The sequence below is a fragment of the Arachis stenosperma genome, chromosome 6, assembly GCF_014773155.1.
Source record: "Arachis stenosperma cultivar V10309 chromosome 6, arast.V10309.gnm1.PFL2, whole genome shotgun sequence".
Taxonomy (NCBI): domain Eukaryota; kingdom Viridiplantae; phylum Streptophyta; class Magnoliopsida; order Fabales; family Fabaceae; genus Arachis; species Arachis stenosperma.
Window position 1 is genome coordinate 63,284,779 of NC_080382.1, and position 19,344 is coordinate 63,304,122.

General features: G+C 39.1%; 2 non-coding genes across 2 annotated transcripts; one reads left to right on the forward strand and one right to left on the reverse strand.

The window, feature by feature from the left end:
- Window positions 1-385: 385 nt before the first annotated feature.
- On the forward strand, window positions 386-493 carry LOC130937238 (small nucleolar RNA R71). Its single transcript, XR_009068464.1, has one exon. It is a non-coding gene; the product is annotated as a small nucleolar RNA R71 (small nucleolar RNA).
- A 10,734-nt stretch (window positions 494-11,227) lies between these two features.
- Window positions 11,228-11,335, reverse strand: LOC130937890 (small nucleolar RNA R71). The gene has a single exon (XR_009069083.1). It is a non-coding gene; the product is annotated as a small nucleolar RNA R71 (small nucleolar RNA).
- Between the last annotated feature and the right edge of the window lie 8,009 nt (window positions 11,336-19,344).

Consider the following 19,344-nt stretch of genomic DNA (forward strand, 5'->3'; position numbering starts at 1 on the left):
GGTAATTCACCTCTTCCATTGAAGGGTTCTCAGGATCATAGGCTTCTTCTTCAGATGAAGCATCCTTAGTACTGCTTGGTGCATTTTGCATTCTAGACAGACTTTGAGAAATCAAATTGACTTGTTGAGTCAATATCTTGTTCTGAGCCAAAATGGCATTCAGAGTATCAATCTCAAGAACTCCTTTCTTCTGATTAGTCCCATTGTTCACAGGATTTCTTTCAGAAGTGTACATGAATTGGTTATTTGCAACCATTTCAATCAGCTCTTGAGCTTCTGCAGGCGTCTTCTTCAGATGAAGGGATCCTCCAGCAGAGCTATCCAAAGACATCTTGGATAGTTCAGAGAGACCATCATAGAAAATACCTATGATGCTCCATTCAGAAAGCATGTCAGAAGGACATTTTCTGATTAATTGTTTGTATCTTTCCCAAGCTTCATAGAGGGATTCTCCATCCTTCTGTCTGAAGGTTTGGACTTCCACTCTAAGCTTACTTAATTTTTGAGGTGGAAAGAACTTTGCCAAGAAGACATTGACTAGCTTTTCCCAAGAGTCCAGGCTTTCTTTAGGTTGAGAGTCCAACCATATTCTAGCTCTGTCTCTTACAGCAAAAGGGAATAGCATCAGTATGTAGACCTCAGGGTCAACCCCATTAGTCTTGACTGTGTCACAGATTTGCAAGAACTCAGCTAAAAACTGATGAGAATCTTCCAATGGAAGTCCATGGAACTTGCAGTTCTGTTGCATTAGAGAAACTAATTGAGGCTTAAGCTCAAAGTTGTTTGCTCCAATGGCAGGGATAGAGATGCTTCTCCCATAGAAATCGGGAGTAGGTGCAGTAAAGTCACCCAGCACCTTCCTTGCATTGTTGGCATTGTTGTTGTTTTCGGCTGCCATGTCTTCTTCTTCTTTGAAGAATTCGGTTAGGTCCTCTATAGAAAATTGTGCCTTAGCTTCTCTTAGCTTTCGCTTCAAGGTCCTTTCAGGTTCAGGGTCAGCTTCAACAAGAATGCCTTTGTCTTTGTTCCTGCTCATATGAAAGAGAAGAGAACAAGAAAATGTGGAATCCTCTATGTCACAGTATAGAGATTCCTTGAGGTGTCAGAGGAAAGAAAAGTAGAAGACAGAAGTAGAAAATTCGAACTTATCAAAGAAGAAGGAGTTCGAATTTTGCATTAAGGAATAGTGTTAGTCCATAAATAGAAGGATGTTAGAGGAGGGAAGGTAATTTTCGAAAATTAAGTAAAAGAATTTTGAAAACATTTTGAAAAACATTAATTGATTTTTGAAAATAAGAGTGGGAAAGAAATCAAGTGATTTTTGAAAAAGATTTTGAAATTAGAAGTCAAAAAGATTTGATTGAAAACTATTTTGAAAAAGATGTGGTTAAGAAGATATGATTGGTTTTAAAAATATGTGATTGAAAAGATATGATTTGAAAACAATTTCAAAAAGATTTGATTTTAAAAATTAATGACTTGCCTAACAAGAAAAGATATGATTCAAACATTAAACCTTTCTCAACAGAAAAGGCAACATATTTGAGATGTTGAATCAAATCATTAATTGATAGCAAGTATCTTTAAAAAAAGTAAGAAATTAATTTTGAAAACATTTGATTGAAAAGATATGATTTGAAAAAGATTTGATTTTGAAAAACTTTGAAAACTTGAAAAAAAATTGATTTGAAAACAAAAATCCTCCCCCTTGTGCCATCCTGGCATTAAACGCCCAGAATAGTGCACATTCTGGCGTTTAACGCCCAAAACTCTACCCTTTTGGGCGTTAAACACCCAACCAGGTACCCTGGCTGGCGTTTAAACGCCAGTCTGTCCTTCTTCACTGGGCGTTTTGAACGCCCAGCTTTTTCTGTGCAATTCCTCTGCTGTATGTTCTGAATCTTCAATTCTCTGTATTATTGACTTGAGAAGACACAAATTAAAAATATTTTTGGGTTTTTCAATAATCAAAATGCAACTAAAATCAAATAACAATGCATGCAAGACACCAAACTTAGCAGTTTGTATACTACTGACACTAATGAGAATGCATATGAGACACACAAAACACTCAAGTCAAGAGAATTTAAAGATTAGAGTAAGAAATCATCAATAACATCTTGAAGATCCTTAAGACACATGAATGAATGCATGCAATTGACACCAAACTTAAGATGAGACACTAGACTCAAACAAGAAACATAAAATATTTTTTTGTTTTTATGATTTTGAAAATTTTTTGTGCTTTTTTTTTTCGAAAATTATATGAAAGGAAAATAAAGGTATCAAAATTCTTAATGAGAATTCCAGGAATCATGCAATGTTAGTCTAAAGCTTCAGTCTAAAGGAATTAGACATGGCTAGCCAAGCTTCAGCAGGACATTGCATTCAAGAGCTAAATTGATGAAGATCAATCAGCTTTGGTGATGATAAGAACATCACCTTGAAACACTAGAATTCATTCTTAAGAACTCTGAAGAAAAATACCTAATCTAAGCAACAAGATGAACCTTCAGTTGTCCAAACTGAACAATCTCCGGCAACGGCGCCAAAAACATGGTGCGCGAAATTGTGAACAATACTTTTCACAACTCTCATAATCCCCGGTCATGAACTCCAAAAACTTGGTAGCTCAATCCCATGGCATTACACAACTTCGCACAACTAACCAGCAAGTGCACTGGGTCGTCCAAGTAATACCTTACGTGAGTAAGGGTCGATCCCACGGAGATTGTTGGTATGAAGCAAGCTATGGTCATCTTGTAAATCTTAGTCAGGCAGACTCAAATGGATATGGTGATGAACGAAAATAACATAAAAGATAAAGATAGAGATACTTATGTAATTCATTGGTAGGAACTTCAGATAAGCGCATGAAGATGCCTTCCCTTCCGTCTCTCTGCTTTCCTACTGTCTTCATCCAATCCTTCTTACTCCTTTCCATGGCAAGCTCGTGTAGGGTTTCACCGTTGTCAATGGCTACCTCCCATCCTCTCAGTGAAAACGATTGCATATGCTCTGTCACAGCACGCGGAATTCAGCTGTCGGTTTTCGGTCACGCCGGAATAGAATCCATTGATTCTTTTGCGTCTGTCACTAACGCCCCGCCTGCTAGGAGTTTGAAGCGCGTCACAGTCATTCAATCATTGAATCCTACTCAGAATACCACAGACAAGGTTAGACCTTCCGGATTCTCTTGAATGCCGCCATCAGTTCTCGCCTATACCACGAAGATTCCGGTTAAAGAATCCAAGAGATAAACATTAGAGCCTCGTTTGCTTGTAGAACAAGAGTGGTTGTCAGTCACTTTGATCATGAGTGAGAATGATGATGAGCGTCACATAATCATCACATTCATCATGTTCTTGGGTGCAAATGAATATCTTGGACAAAGAACAAGCGGAATTGAATAGAAGAACAATAGTAATTGCATTAATACTCGAGGTACAGCAGAGCTCCACACCTTAATCTATGGTGTGTAGAAACTCCACCGTTGAAAATACATAAGTGATAGTGTGATCATTGGTTTCGGCCCCAGAGAGGGAACTAGAAGAACCAAGATGAAAATACAATAGTAAAAGGTCCTATATATAGAGAACTAGTAGCCTAGGGTGTACAAAGATGAGTAAATGACATAAAAATCCACTTCCGGGCCCACTTGGTGTGTGCTTGGGCTGAGCAATGAAGCAATTTCGTGTAGAGACTGTTCTTGGAGTTAAACGCCAGCTTTTATGCCAGTTTGGGCGTTTAACTCCCATTTAGGTGCCAGTTCCGGCGTTTAACGCTGGGAATTCTGAGGGTGACTTTGAACGCCGGTTTGGGCCATCAAATCTTGGGCAAAGTATGGACTATCATATATTGCTGGAAAGCCCAGGATGTTTACTTTCCAACGCCGTTGAGAGCGCGCCAATTGGGCTTCTGTAGCTCCAGAAAATCCACTTCGAGTGCAGGGAGGTCAGAATCCAACAGCATCTGCAGTCCTTTTCAGTCTCTGGATCAGATTTTTGCTCAGGTCCCTCAATTTCAGCCAGAAAATACCTGAAATCACAGAAAAACACACAAACTCATAGTAAAGTCCAGAAAAGTGAATTTTAACTAAAAACTAATAAAAATATACTAAAAACTAACTAGATCATACTAAAAACATACTAAAAACAATGCCAAAAAGGGTACAAATTATCCGCTCATCAGACTCTGATGCTTAAGTTAGCAAGGGTATTAAGCAGGTTTTTCGTAGAATTAGAGTATGAGTTATACCTGGGTGCTCCAGTCTATTTATAATGGCGTAGAGTGACCTTCTTAGATAAGATAAGTTAGTTTTCTTATCTTATCTTTATCTTATCTTCAAGTGAAGTCATCTTATCTTCAAGGGAACCACCCTTCTCTCTGTAGGCTTGGGTTGCCTTAGGATTTGGGGCATGGTCCTCCATTTGGGCCCTTTTTAGGCTTTCCTGATGATTTGACCGAGCTCTTTGAGAAGAGGTCAGATTGTCCTGACCTGAAGAGGTCAGTCGACTTGTTAGTAGAACATCCCGGGTTGGACAGCTCGACCCAGGGTATAAACAGAAATAATTCCTTTAGGTAGCTCTATATCTACTTTAATGGGTGAGACACCAGAAAAATGTAGTGATCCAAGTCCATGCATGGTTACTTGTACTATTGATGGTATTCAAATTTTTTACTACATGTGTGATTTGGGTGCATGTGTGAGTATTATGCCATTGTCTGTATATGATGCTTTGAGGCTTCCTCCCTTAAAAAGGTCGGCAGCACGTTTTGTTTTGGCAGATAAAAGCATAATCTCTGTGGTTGGAATTGCTGAGGACGTGCTCATGAGCATTAAGGGGCTGACATTCCCTATTGAATTTTATACTTTAGAGATGCCCCCTAATGACTCAGGAAGACCCTCAACTGTCCTACTTGGAAGACCATTTCTGAAAACATCAAAATTCAAGCTGGACGCCTACTCAGGAACTTACTCTTTTGAGATAGATGGCAGAACAGTGAGTTTCAATCTGGATGAAGCTATGAGACACCCGCCAGAAGATCACTCTATTTTCCAATGCGATATTATTAATGAGGTCGTGGCTGTAGTCCATCAGGAAGAAATAGAACCGATGAACATGGAGCAAGATGCAAGTGTGGGGAAGCCCTCTGAGCTTTCTGAAGATATCATACTACCACACACAGCTCCAGATGATCAAGTGCCTAGCCAATAGTAGAAAATAGAACTGAAGCCCCTTCCACCCCACCTGAAGTACACGTACCTTGAGGGTAATCAGAAACTCCCAGTCATCATTGCAAAGGAACTCACTTCCCAATAGGAGGAGCAGCTGCTTAGTGTGCTGAGAAAATACAAGAAAGCAACTGGGTGGAGTTTGGCAGATATAGTAGGCATCAACCCTCGAGTTTGTGAGCACAGAATATTTTTAGAAGGGGGAGCAAGGCCTGTCCATCAACCCCAAAGAAGACTCAATCCCACTATTTTAGAAGTAGTCAAGAAAGAAGTGACCAGACTGCTAGAAGATGATATCATCTATCCAATCTCGGATAGCGAATGGGTTAGTCCAGTGCAAGTGGTACCCAAGAAGTCTGGTGTCACAACAGTGGAGAATGAACATGGAGAACTCATAGCAAAGAGAGTGCAGAACTCCTAGAGAGTCTGTATTGATTATAGGCGCCTCAACCAGGCTACTCGCAAGGATCACTACCCGTTGCCTTTTATCGATCAGAGGCTTGATTGCCTGTCAGGTAAATCACACTACTGTTTTCTAGATGGTTACATTGGCTATTTTTAGATTCATATAGCTCCTGAAGATCAGGAGAAAACTACTTTTACATGTGCCTTTGGAACGTATGCATATAAAGGGATGCTTTTTGGCTTATGTAATGTACTAGCAACGTTCCAAAGATGCATGATGAGTATTTTCTCAGATATCCTTGAGTACTGTATAGAAGTTTTCATGGATGATTTTAGTGTGTATGGTGATTCTTTCAACCTTTGCTTGGATAGTTTAGCTAGAGTATTAGACAGGTGTGTTAGTTCGAACCTTGTATTGAATTTTGAAAAATGTCATTTTATGGTTGTTCATACCCTGGGTCAAGCTGTTCGACCCGTGATGTTCTACAGATAAAGTGACCGACCTCTATAGGTCAGGACAACCCGACCACTTCTCAAAGAGCTCGGCCAAATCACCAGGAAGAGCCCAAAAAAGGGCCCAACAGAGGAACACGACCCAAATCCTAAGGCAGTCCAAGCCTATAGAGATAAGGGCGGTTCCCTTGAAGATAAGATTACCTTACTCAAAGATAAGATAAGATAAGATAAGATAAGATAAGATAAGATAACTATCTTATCTCCAGAAAGGTCACTCCACACCATTATAAATACACTGGAGCACCCTGGTATAACTGATACTCTAATTCTACTCAATACCTGCTTAATACCCTTGCTAACTTAAGCATCGGAGTCCCTTACAAGTACCCCCCACCCTCCGGGGACGAAGGAATCAGCACCACCACCAAGTCCAACAAGTCAGACACAACCGTTTTGACCAGTACAGAAGATCTCGTCCGAGATCGACCTACAGTTTCAGGTAACCCCCGAAACATTGGCGCTGTTGCCGGGGACCTAGAAGTCATCCCATCATTATGGCGGACGACCATGACAACGATCACAATTAAGATCTAGAGGATAGAATGCCGCACAAAAATGCGGACACTACCCCAAAGGATACTCCTCAACTTAACAACAAAAAGAATTCAAATGCGGGAGCCATAGAGATGCTTCAAGATCGTTTAAATAACTTGAGGAAGACGCCCTACGTCAACGAGAGGCGGAGAAAGACCTACAGAAGGAAATAAGGTGACGCCGGGAATTGGAGGACAAACTCCTAAAACTCGAAGCCGATCTCAAAACCAAAGCCAACCGATCCTCTCATGAGGACAGCTCCCACAAGGAACAAGATCCATTCACCAAGGAGATCATGAAGACCAAAATCCCTAAAGACTTTAAACTCCCAGATATGACTCTATACGACGGCACTACAGATCCTGCCATCATCTCAGCAATTTCAGAAGTAGAATGTACCTCACCGACGCCTCAGATGCAGTTCGTTGCAAAGCCTTTCTGACTACCTTAACAAAGACGACAATTAGATGGTTCGACAATTTACCTCCTAGATCCATCTCGAGTTTTGACGACTTGGCCAATAAGTTTTTGGCCAGATTCTCCATCCAAAAAGACAAGGCTAAGCACGCTCCAAGTCTATTAGGAATCAGGCAAGGAGAACGGGAAACTCTCCGCAACTACATGGAAAGATTCAACAAAACATGCCTAGACATACAGAACCTACCAACAGAGGCTGCCATTAATGGCCTCATCAATGGCTTGCGAGAGGGACCTTTTAGCCAATCAATATCGAAAAAACACCCCACATCTCTGAACGAAGTACAAGAACGAGCAGAAAAATACATCAACTTGGAGGAAAACTCTCGACTAGGAGAGACCTTGAAATCCGAATTCACCTCCCGGGATAAAGACAAAGAATCCAAAAAGAAGGAAGATCGGCATGGAGAAAAAATTAAAAATATCACAATTACACCCCCTTTCGGGTGTCTCTCATGGATGTCTACAGAGAGGTATGCAACACTGAAAGAATACCCCTAGCTCGACCACTCAAAGGCAAAAAAGGAGGAGGTAATCGGGCTGAATATTGTGAATACCATCGAATCCGCGGGCATTCCACCAATGAATGTTTTGACTTAAAAAATGTCATCGAAAAGCTAGTAAGAGAGGGGAAGCTAGATCGGTTTCTGGCCACCCAGGACGATGAACAAAGAAAAAGAAGAAGGGATGAAGATGTTGGACAAACCGAGAAGTATCCTCGTACAGCAGAGAGACACGTCCACTAATGAGCAGATAATTTATACGCTTTTTGGCATTGTTTTTAGGTAGTTTTTTGTAGGATCTAGCTACTTTTAGGGATATTTTTATTAGTTCTTATGCAAAATTCACATTTCTGGACTTTACTATGAGGTTGTGTGTTTTTCTGTGATTTCAGGTATTTTCTGACTGAAATTGAGGGACCTGAGCAAAAATCTAATAGGAGGCTGAAAAAGGACTACATATGATGTTGGCTACAGAACTCCAAATGGCGCGCTCTCAATTGCGTTGGAAAGTAGACATCCAAGGCTTTCCCCAATATATAATAGTCCATACTTTATTCGAGTTTAGACGATGCAAACTGGCGTTCAACGCCAGCTCCATGCTGCATTATGGAGTAAAATGCCAGAAACACGTCACAACCCAGAGTTAAAAGCCAAAAACACGTTACAACTTGGCGTTTAACTCCAAGAGAAGCCTCTGCAAGTGTAAAGCTCAAGCTCAGCCCAAGCACACACCAAAGTGAGCCCCGAAAGTGGATTTCTGCACTTAGACTTATTTCTGTAAACCCTAGTAGCTAGTTTAGCATAATAGAACTTTTTAGTATTGTAATAGTCTCTCTTAGACCATTTGGTCTTTTTGAACCATTAAGTCTTGGTTATCCTGGTTCCCTTTCTAGTGCCGGAACCAATGAACACCATTATCACTTATGTATTTTCAACGGTAGAGTTTCTACACACCATAGATTAAGGTGTGGAGCTCTGCTGTACCTCGAGTATTAATGCAAAGTACTATTGTTCTCCATACGGACGGTAGCCATTGACAACGGTGATCCCCCAACATACAGCTTGCCATGGAAAGGAGTAAGAATGATTGGATGAAAGCAGTAGGAAAGCAGAGATTCAGAAGGAACACAGTATCTTCATGCGCTTGTCTGAAATTCCCACCAATGAATTACATAAGTATCTCTATCTTTATTTTATGCTTTATTTATCTTTATATTTGAAAACCATTATAACCATTAGAATCTGCCTGACTGAGATTTACAAGATGACCATAGCTTGCTTCATACCAACAATCTCCGTGGGATCGACCCTTACTCACGTAAGGTTTATTACTTGGACGACCCAGTGCACTTGCTGGTTAGTTGTGCGGAAGTTGTGAAGAATGTGTGTGAACCATAGTATTGTGCACCAATTTTTTGGAGCCATTACTAGGAATTGTTCGAGTTGTGAAAAGTATGAGTCACAATTTTGCCTATCAAGTTTTTGGCGCCGTTGCCGGGGATTGTTTGAGTTTGGACAACTAACGGTTCATCTTGTTTTTCATATTAGGTAATTTTCTTCTTATTTTGTTTTCAAAAAGTTTTCAAAAATCTTTCAAAATTTTTCTTCTTTTTCATTTTTCCAAAAAATATAATTTTTGAAAAAATCCAAAAAAATTTTTAAAATTATAAAAACCAAAAATATTTTTGTATTTCTTGTTTGAGTCTTGAGTCAAGTTTTAAGTTTGGTGTCAATTGCCTGTTTTTTAAAATTTATGCATTTTTTCGAAAAATTCATGCATTGCATTCTTCATGATCTTCAAGTTGTTCTTGGTAAGTCTTCTTGTTTGATCTTCATATTTTCTTGTTTTGTGTCTTTTGTTGTTTTTCATATGCATTTTTGAATTCATAGTGTCTAAACATGAAAAATTTCTAAGTTTGGTGTCTTGCATGTTTTTCTTTTCTTGAAAATTTTTCCAAAATAAGTTCTTGATGTTCATTATGATCTTCATAATGTTCTTGGTGCTCATCTTGACATTCATAGTGTTCTTGCATGCATCATTGGTTTTGATCCAAAATTTTCATGTTTTTGGTCATATTTGTGTTTTTCTCTCTCCTCATTAAAAATTTAAAAATAAAAAATATCTTTCCCTTATTTTACTCATAAATTTCGAAATCTTTGGGTTGACTTAGTCAAAAATTTTTAAAATAAGTTGTTTCTTGTTAGTCAAGTCAAGATTTCAATTTTAAAAATCTTATCTTTTCAAAATCTTTTTCAAAATCAAATATTTTCTTTTTCCTTTTGTTATTTTCGAAAATTTTTTAAAATTGATTTTCAAAATCTTTTTCTTATCTTTATTTCATGATTTTCAAAAACTTTACAACAATTAATGTGATTGATTCAAAAATTTGAAGTTTCTTACCTTCTTGTTAAGAAAGGTTCAATCTTTAATTTCTAGAATCATACCTTTTAGTTTCTTGTTAGTCAAGTCATCAATTTTAAAAATCAAATCTTTTTCAACCATATCTTTTCAATCATATCTTTTTCAAAATTAATTTCAAAATATTTTCTAACTTCTTATCTTTTCAAAATTGATTTTCAAATCTTTTTCAAATAACTAATTGACTTTTTATTTGTTTTACTATTTCTTATCTTTTTCAAAACCACCTAATTACTTTTCTCTCTCTAATTTTCGAAAATCACCTCTCTCTTTTTCAAAAATCTTTTTATTTAACTAATTATTTTAAATTTTAATTTTATTCCTTTTTATAAATTCGAATTTTAACTTTAATTTAAAATAAAAACAAAAATATTTTTCTTTTATTTTAGTTAATTTTCGAAAACTTCTCTCTCTCATCTTCTTCTATCTATTTATTTATAACTAACACTTCTCTTCTACTCAAAATTTGAACGCTCTTCTCCCCTCTACCTGTGTTCGGATTTTCTTCTTATTTTCTTCTACTCACATAAAAGAATCTCTCTACTGTGGTAAAGAGGATCCCTATTATTATTTTCTGTTCCCTTCTTTTTCATATGAGCAGGAGCAAGGACAAGAACATTCTTGTTGAAGCAGATCCTGAACCTAAAAGGACTCTGAAGAATAAACTAAGAGAAGCTAAAAATACAACAATCCAGAGAAAACTTTACAGAAATTTTCGAAAAAGAAGAGGAGATGTCAGCCGAAAATAATAACAACAACAATAATGCAAGGAGGATGCTTGGTGATTATACTAAACCTACTTCCAATTTTTATGGAAGAAGCATCTTAATCCTTGCCATTGGAGCAAACTATTTTGAGCTGAAGCCTCAAGTAGTTGCTCTAATGCAACAGAACTGCAAGTTTCATGGACTTTCATCAGAAGATCCCTATCAGTTTTTAACTGAGTTCTTGCAGATCTGTGATACTGTTAAGACTAATAGAGTAGATCCTGAAGTCTACATGCTCATGCTTTTCCCTTTTACTGTAAGAGACAAAGCTAGAACATGGTTGGACTCACAACCTAAAGATAGCCTGGAATCTTGGGATAAGCTGGTCACGGCCTTCTTGGCCAAGTTCTTTCCTCCTCAAAAGCTGAGCAAGCTTAGAGTGGATGTTCAGACCTTCAGGCAAAAAGATGGTGAATCCCTTTATGAAGCTTGGGAAAGATACAAGCAGTTGACTAAAAAGTGTCCTTTTGACATGCTTTCAGAGTGGACCATTTTGGATATATTCTATGATGGTCTATCTGAGTTCTCTTAGATGTCACCAGACCATTTTGCAGGTGGATCCAATCACCTAAAGAAAACACCTGCAGAAGCTCAAGAACTCATTGACATGGTTACAAATAACCAATTAATGTACACCTCTGAGAGGAATCCTGTGAGTAATGGGACACTTCAGAAGAAGGGAGTTCTTGAAATTGATGCTCTGAATGCCATACTAGCCCAGAATAAAACATTGACCCAACAAGTCAATATGATATCTCAGAGTCTGAATGGATTGCAAAATGCATCTAACAGTACTAAAGAAGCATCTTCTGAAGAAGAAGCTTATGATCCTGAGAACCCTACAATGGCAGAGGTGAATTACATGGGTGAAGCCTATGGAAACACCTATAATCCCTCATGGAGAAATCATCCAAATTTCTCATGGAAGGATCAACAAAAGCCTCAACAAGGCTTTAATAATGGTGGAAGAAACAGGTTTAGCAACAGTAAGCCTTTTCCATCATCTTCTCAGCAACAGATAGAGAATTCTGAGCAGAGCCCCTCTAGCTTAGCAAACATAGTCTCTGATCTATCTAAGGCCACTTTACGTTTCATGAATGAAACAAGGTCCTCTATTAGAAACTTGGAGGCACAAGTGGGTCAGCTGAGTAAGAAAATCACTGAAACTCCTCCTAGTACTCTCCCAAGCAATACAGAAGAGAATCCAAAAAGAGAGTGCAAGGCCATTGATATTATCAAAATGGCCGAATCCAAAGAGGAAGGGGAGGACGTGAATCCCAATGAGGAAAACCTCATGGGACGTCTTCCAGACAGAAAGGAGTTCCCTATTGAGGACCTAAAGGAATCTGAGGCTCATATAGAGACCATAGAGATTCCATTAAACTTCCTTCTGCCATTCATGAGCTCTGAGAACTATTCTTCCTCTGAAGAGGATGAAGATGTAACTAAAGAGCAAGTTGCTCAATATCTAGGAGCCATCATGAAGTTGAATGCCAATTTGTTTGGTAATGAGACTTGGGAAGATGAACCTCCCTTGCTCATTAGTGAACTAAATACATGGGTTCAGCAAACTTTACCTCAAAAGAAACAAGATCCTGATAAATTCTTAATACCTTGTACCATAGGCACCATGACCTTTGAGAAGGCTCTGTGTGACCTGGGGTCAGGTATAAATCTTATGCCACTCTCCATAATGGAGAAACTAGGGATCTTTAAGGTACAAGCTGCAAGAATCTCATTAGAGATGGCAGACAAGTCAATAAAATAAGCTTATAGATTGGTAGAGGACATGTTAGTGAAGGTTAAAGGCCTTTACATCCCTGCTAATTTCATAATCCTAGACACTGGAAAGGATGAGGATGAATGCATCATCCTTGGAAGACCCTTCCTAGCCACAGCAAGAGCTGTGATTGATGTTGACAGAGGGGAGCTAGTCCTTCAATTGAATGGTGACTACCTTGTGTTTAAAGCTCAAGGATCTTCCTCTGCAACCATAGAGAGGAAGTATGAACAGCTTCTCTCAATACAGAGTCAAACAAAGCCCCCACAATCAAACTCTAAGTTTGGTATTAGGAGGCCACAACCAAACTCTAAGTTTGGTGTTGAACCCCCATATTCAAACTCTAAGTTTGGTGTTGGGAGGCCCTCATCATGCTCTGATCATCTGTGAAGCTCCATGAGAGCTCACTATAAACCCCTCCATCCTTCTTCATTTTCATACAACACTACCCTCTCTTCTCCCCCTTGGCTGAAACCCACACCTCTCTCCTTCTCCTCCATGTCTTCTTCTTCTTCTTCTATTCTTTCTTCTTTTGCTCGAAGGCGAGTAACATTCTAAGTTTGATGTGGTAAAAGTATAGCTTTTTTGTTTTTCCATAACCATTGATGGCACCTAAGGCCAGAGAAACCTCATGAAAGAGGAAAGAGAAGGAAATTGCTTCCACCTCTGAGTCATGGGAGATGGAGAGATTCATCTCAAAAGCCCATCAAGACCACTTCTATGAAGTTGTGGCCAAGAAAAAGGTGATCCCTGAGGTCCCTTTTAAGCTCAAAAAGGGCGAATATCTAGAGATCTGACAAGAGATTAGAAGAAGAGGATGGGAAGTTCTCTCCAATCCCATTCAACAAGTCAGAATCTTAACGGTTCAAGAGTTCTATGCAAATGGATGGATCACTAGGAACCATGATCAAAGCATGAACCCAAAACCAAAGAATTGGCTTACAATGGTTTGAGGAAAATGCTTAGATTTCAGTCCGGAGAACGTGAGGTTGGCATTCAACTTGCCTATGATGCAAGAAGACGCACGCCCCTACACTAGAAGGGTCAACTTTGATCAAGGGTTGGACCAAGTCCTCATGGACATATGTGTGGAAAGAGCTCAATGGAAAAGAGACTCAAAAGGCAAGCCGGTTCAATTGAGAAGACTGGACCTTAAGCCTGTGGCTAGAGAATGGTTGGAGTTCATCCAATGCTCCATCATCCCCACTAGCAACCGATCCGAAGTAACTGTGGATCGGGCCATCATGATCCATATCATCATGATTGGAGAGGAAGTAGAAGTTCATGAAGTCATCTCTCTAGAACTCTACAAAGTAGCCAAAAAGCCCTCCACCTTGGCAAGGCTAGCTTTTCCTCATCACATTTGCCATCTATGCAACTTAGATGGAGTTGTCATAGAAGGAGATATCCTCATTGAAAAGGACAAGCCCATCACTAAGAAGAGGATGGAGCAAACAAGAGAGCCCATTCATGGATCTCAAGAGACGCATGAGGAAGCTCATCATCAAGATATCCCTGAGATGCCTCAAGGGATGCATTTTCCTCCAAACAACTATTGGGAACAACTCAACACTTCTCTGAAGGATTGAGTCATAATGTGAACCAATTAAGGGTGGAACACCAAGTTCACTCCATCATTCTCAATGAGATTAGAGAAGATCAAAGAGCTATGAGGGAGGAGCAACAAAGGCAAGGAAGAGACATAGAGGAGCTCAAGAACACCGTTGGTCCTTCAAGAAGAAGGAGCCACCCTCACTAAGGTGGACTCATTCCTTAACTTCCTTGTTCTTATTTCTTTGTTTTTCGATTTTATGCTTTATGTTTGTCTATGTTTTGAGTCTTTACTACATGATCATTAGTATTTAGTAACTATGTCTTAAGGATATGAATAATTCCATGAATCCTTCACCCTTTTTAAATGAAAAATGTTTTTAATACAAAAGAACAAGAAGTACATTAGTTTCAAATTCATCCTTGAAATTAGTTTAATTATATTGATGTGGTGACAATACTTTTTGTTTTCTGAATGAATGCTTGAACAGTGCTTATTTTTTATCTTGTTGTTTATGAATGTTAAAATTGTTGGCTCTTGAAAGAATGATGAAAAAGAGAAATGTTATTGATGATATGAAAAATCATAAAATTGATTCTTGAAGCAAGAAAAAGCAGTGAAGAACAGAGCTTGGAAAAAAAAAGAAGTGGCGAAAAAAAAATTTTTTTAAGAAAGAAAAAGAAAAAGCAAGCAGAAAAAGCCAATAGCCCTTAAAACCAAAAGGCAAGGGTAAAAAGGATCCAAGGCTTTGAGCATCAATGGATAGGAGGGCCCAAGAAAATAAAATCCAGGCCTAAGCGGCTAAATCAAGTTGTCCCTAACCATGTGCTTGTGTCATGAAGGTCCAAGTGAAAAGCTTGAGATTGAGTGGTTAAAGTCGTGATCCAAAGCAAAAAGAGTGTGCTTAAGAGATCTGGACACCTCTAACTAGGGACTTTAGCAAGGATGAGTCACAATCTGAAAAGGTTCACCCAGTCATGTGTCTGTGGCATTTATGTATCCGGTGGTAATACTGGAAAACAAAGTGCTTAGGGTCACGGCCAAAACTCATAAAAGTAGCTGTGTTTAAGAATCAACATACTCAACTAGGAGAATCAATAACACTATATGAACTCTGAGTTCCTATGGATGCCAATCATTCTAAACTTCTAAGGATAAAGTGAGATGCCAAAACTGTTCAGAAGCAAAAAGCTTCAAGTCCCGCTCATCTAATTAGAACTAATATTCATTGATATTTTGGGATTTATAGTATATTCTCTTCTTTTTATCCTATTTGATTTTCAGTTGCTTGGGGACAAGCAACAATTTAAGTGTGGTGTTGTGATGAGAAGATAATTTATACGCTTTTCGGCATTGTTTTTAGGTAGTTTTTAGTAGGATCTAACTACTTTTAGGGATGTTTTTATTAGTTCTTATGCAAAATTCACATTTCGGGACTTTACTATGAGTTTGTGTGTTTTTCTATGATTTTAGGTATTTTCTGGCTGAAATTGAGGGACCTGAGCAAAAATCTTATAGGAGGCTGAAAAAGGACTACAGATGCTGTTGGATTCTGACCTCCCTGCACTCGAAATGGATTTTCTGGAGCTACAAAACTCCAAATGGCACGCTCTCAATTGCGTTGGAAAGTAGACATCCAAGGTTTTCCATCAATATATAATAGTTTATACTTTATTTGAGTTTAGATGATGCAAACTGGCCTTCAACGCCAGCTCCATGCTGCATTCTGGAGTAAAACGCCAGAAACATGTCACAAACCAGAGTTAAACGCAAAAAACATGTTACAACTTGGCGTTTAACCCCAAGAGAAGCCTCTGCAGGTGTAAAGCTCAAGCTCAGCCCAAGCACACACCAAAGTGGGCCCCAGAAGTGGAATTCTGCACTTAGACTTATTTCTGTAAACCCTAGTAGCTAGTTTAGTATAAATAGAACTTTTTACTATTGTATTAGTCTCTCTTAGACCATTTGGTCTTTTTGAACCATTAAGTCTCTGTTATCCTGGTTCCCTCTCTGGGGCCGGAACCAATGAACACTTTTATCACTTATGTATTTTCAACGGTGGAGTTTCTACACACCATAGATTAAGGTGTGGAGCTCTGCTGTACCTCGAGTATTAATGCAAAGTACTATTGTTCTTCTATTCAATTCACACTTATTCTTATTCTAAGATATCCATTCGCACCCAAGAACCTGATGAATGTGATGATTATGTGACGCTCATCACCATTCTCACTTATGAACGTGTGCCTGACAACCACTTTTGTTCTACATGAAAATAAGCTTGAATGAATATCTCTTGGATTCTTTAATCAGAATCTTCGTAGTATAAGCTAGAATCCATTGGCAGCAATCTTGAGAATCCGGAAAGTCTAAACCTTGTTTGTGGTATTCTGAGTAGGATTCAGGGATTGAATGACTGTGACGAGCTTCAGACTCGTGATTGTAGGGCGTGGTGACAACTCAAAAGGATAGTAAATCCTATTCTTACATGATCGAGAACCGACAGATGATTAGCCGTGCGGTGGCAGCGCACTTGGACCATTTTCACTGAGAGAACGGACGGTAGCCATTGACAACGGTGATCCCCCAACATACAGCTTGCCATGGAAAGGAGTAAGAATGATTGGATGAAAGCAGTAGGAAAGCAGAGATTCAGAAGGAACACAGTATCTTCATGCGCTTATCTAAAATTCCCACCAATGAATTACATAAGTATCTCTATCTTTATTTTATGCTTTATTTATCTTTATATTCGAAAACTATTATAACCATTAGAATCCGCCTGATTGAGATTTACAAGATGACCATAACTTGCTTCATACCAACAATCTTCGTGGGATTAACCCTTACTCACGTAAGGTTTATTACGTGGATGATGAGCGGATAATTTGTATACTTTTTGGCATTGTTTTTAGTATGTTTTTAGGATGATCTAGTTAGTTTTTAGTATATTTTTATTAGTTTTTAGTTAAAATTCACTTTTCTGGACTTTACTATGAGTTTGTGTATTTTTCTGTGATTTCAGGTATTTTCTGGCTGAAATTGAGGGACCTGAGCAAAAATCTGATTCTGAGACTCAAAAGGACTGCAGATGCTGTTGGATTCTGACCTCCCTGCACTCGAAGTGAATTTTCTGGAGCTACAGAAGCCCAATTGGCGCGCTCTCAACGGCGTTGGAAAGTAGACATCCTGGGCTTTCCAGCAATATATAATAGTCCATACTTTGCCCAAGATTTGATGGCCCAAACCGGCGTTCAAAGTCACCTCAAGAAATCCCAGCGTTAAACGCTGGAACTGGCACCCAAATGGGAGTTAAACGCCCAAACTGGCACCAAAGCTGGCGTTTAACTCCAAGAAGAGTCTCTACACGAAATTGCTTCATTGCTCAGCCCAAGCACACACCAAGTGGGCCCGGAAGAGGATTTTTATGTCATTTACTCATTTCTGTACACCCTAGGCTACTAGTTTCTTATAAGTAGGACCTTTTACTATTGTATAAAAAAATCTTTTGATCACTTTTAGATCTCTAGATCATCTTTGGACATTTTAGTTCTTAGATCATTGGGAGGCTGGCCATTCGGCCATGCCTAGACCTTATGCTTATGTATTTTCAACGGTGGAGTTTCTACACACCATAGATTAAGGTGTGGAGCTCTGCTGTACCTCGAGTATTAATGCAATTACTATTGTTCTTCCATTCAATTCCACTTGTTCTTTTACCAAGATATCACTTGTTCTTCAACATGATGAAGGTGATGATTGACGCCCATCACCATTCTCACCCATGAACAAGGTGACTGACAACCATTCTTGTTCTACAAGCATCTGAGGCTTAGTGAATATCTCTTGGATTCCTGATTGCACGATGCATGGTTGATCGCCTGACAACCGAGTGCTCGCCTGACAAACGAGCCAGCCATTCCGTGAGATCAGAGTCTTCGTGGTATAGGCAAGAACTGATGGCAGCATTCAAGAGAATCCGGAAGGTCTAACCTTGTCTGTGGTATTCTGAGTAGGATTCAATGACTGAATGACTGTGACGTGCTTCAAACCTGTAACCTACTGGGCGTTAGTGACAGACGCAAAAGAGTTATTCTATTCCGGTAGGGGAGGGAACCGAACCGGTGATTGGCCGTACTGTGACAGAGTATTGAGCATTAGCTTTCACTGCGAGGATGGGAGGTAGCTGCTGACAACAGTGAGACCCTATACGAGCTTGCCATGGAAAGGAGTAAGAAGGGTTGGATGAAGACAGTAGGAAAGCAGAGAGACGGAAGGGAAGGCATCTTCATGCGCTTATCTGAAGTTCCTACCAATGAGTTACATAAGTATCACTATCTTTATCTTTTATGTTATTTTCGTTCATCACCATATATATCTGAGTTTGCCTGACTAAGATTTACAAGATGACCATAGCTTGCTTCAATACTAACAATCTCCGTGGGATCGACCCTTACTCACGTAAGGTTTATTACTTGGACGACCCAGTGCACTTGCTGGTTAGTTGTGCGAAGTTGTGTAATGCCATGGTATTGAGCGCACCAAGTTTTTGGAGCCATTACCAGGGATTATGAGAGTTGTGAAAAAGTATAGTTCACAATTTCGCGCACCAAGTTTTTGGCGCCGTTGCCGGGGATTGTTCTAGTTTTGAGCAAGCCTTTGGTAACATCAGTGCCAAGATCCGGCAACAACATCAAATTTTTGGTGTTATTGCCTGGGATTGTTTAGGCTGGACAACTGATGGTTCATCTTGTTGCTTAGATTAGGTATTTTTTTTCGAAATTCTTGAAGATGAATTCTAGAGTTTCATGATGATTTGTTGAAATCTGGCTGGCTGAGAAGCCATGTCTAATCTGATTGGACCGAGGTTTCAACTTATCACCACAAGAGCTTGTTGATTTTGTATCAATCTTGCTTTTGGAGCAATGATTTGCTAAGGCTTGGCTGACCTTTGGTCATGTCTAGTGTTTTGGACCGAAGCTTTCTTTGAAAGCTTGGCTGGCTGTGAAGCCATGTCTAATTCGTGGACCGGAGTCTTAGACTAGCATTGCACTGATTCCTGGAATTCTCATTAAGAATTTTGATACTTTTTTTTCCACTTAATTTTCGAAAAATACAAAAAAAAAATTTGCAAAACCATAAAATTCAAAAATAT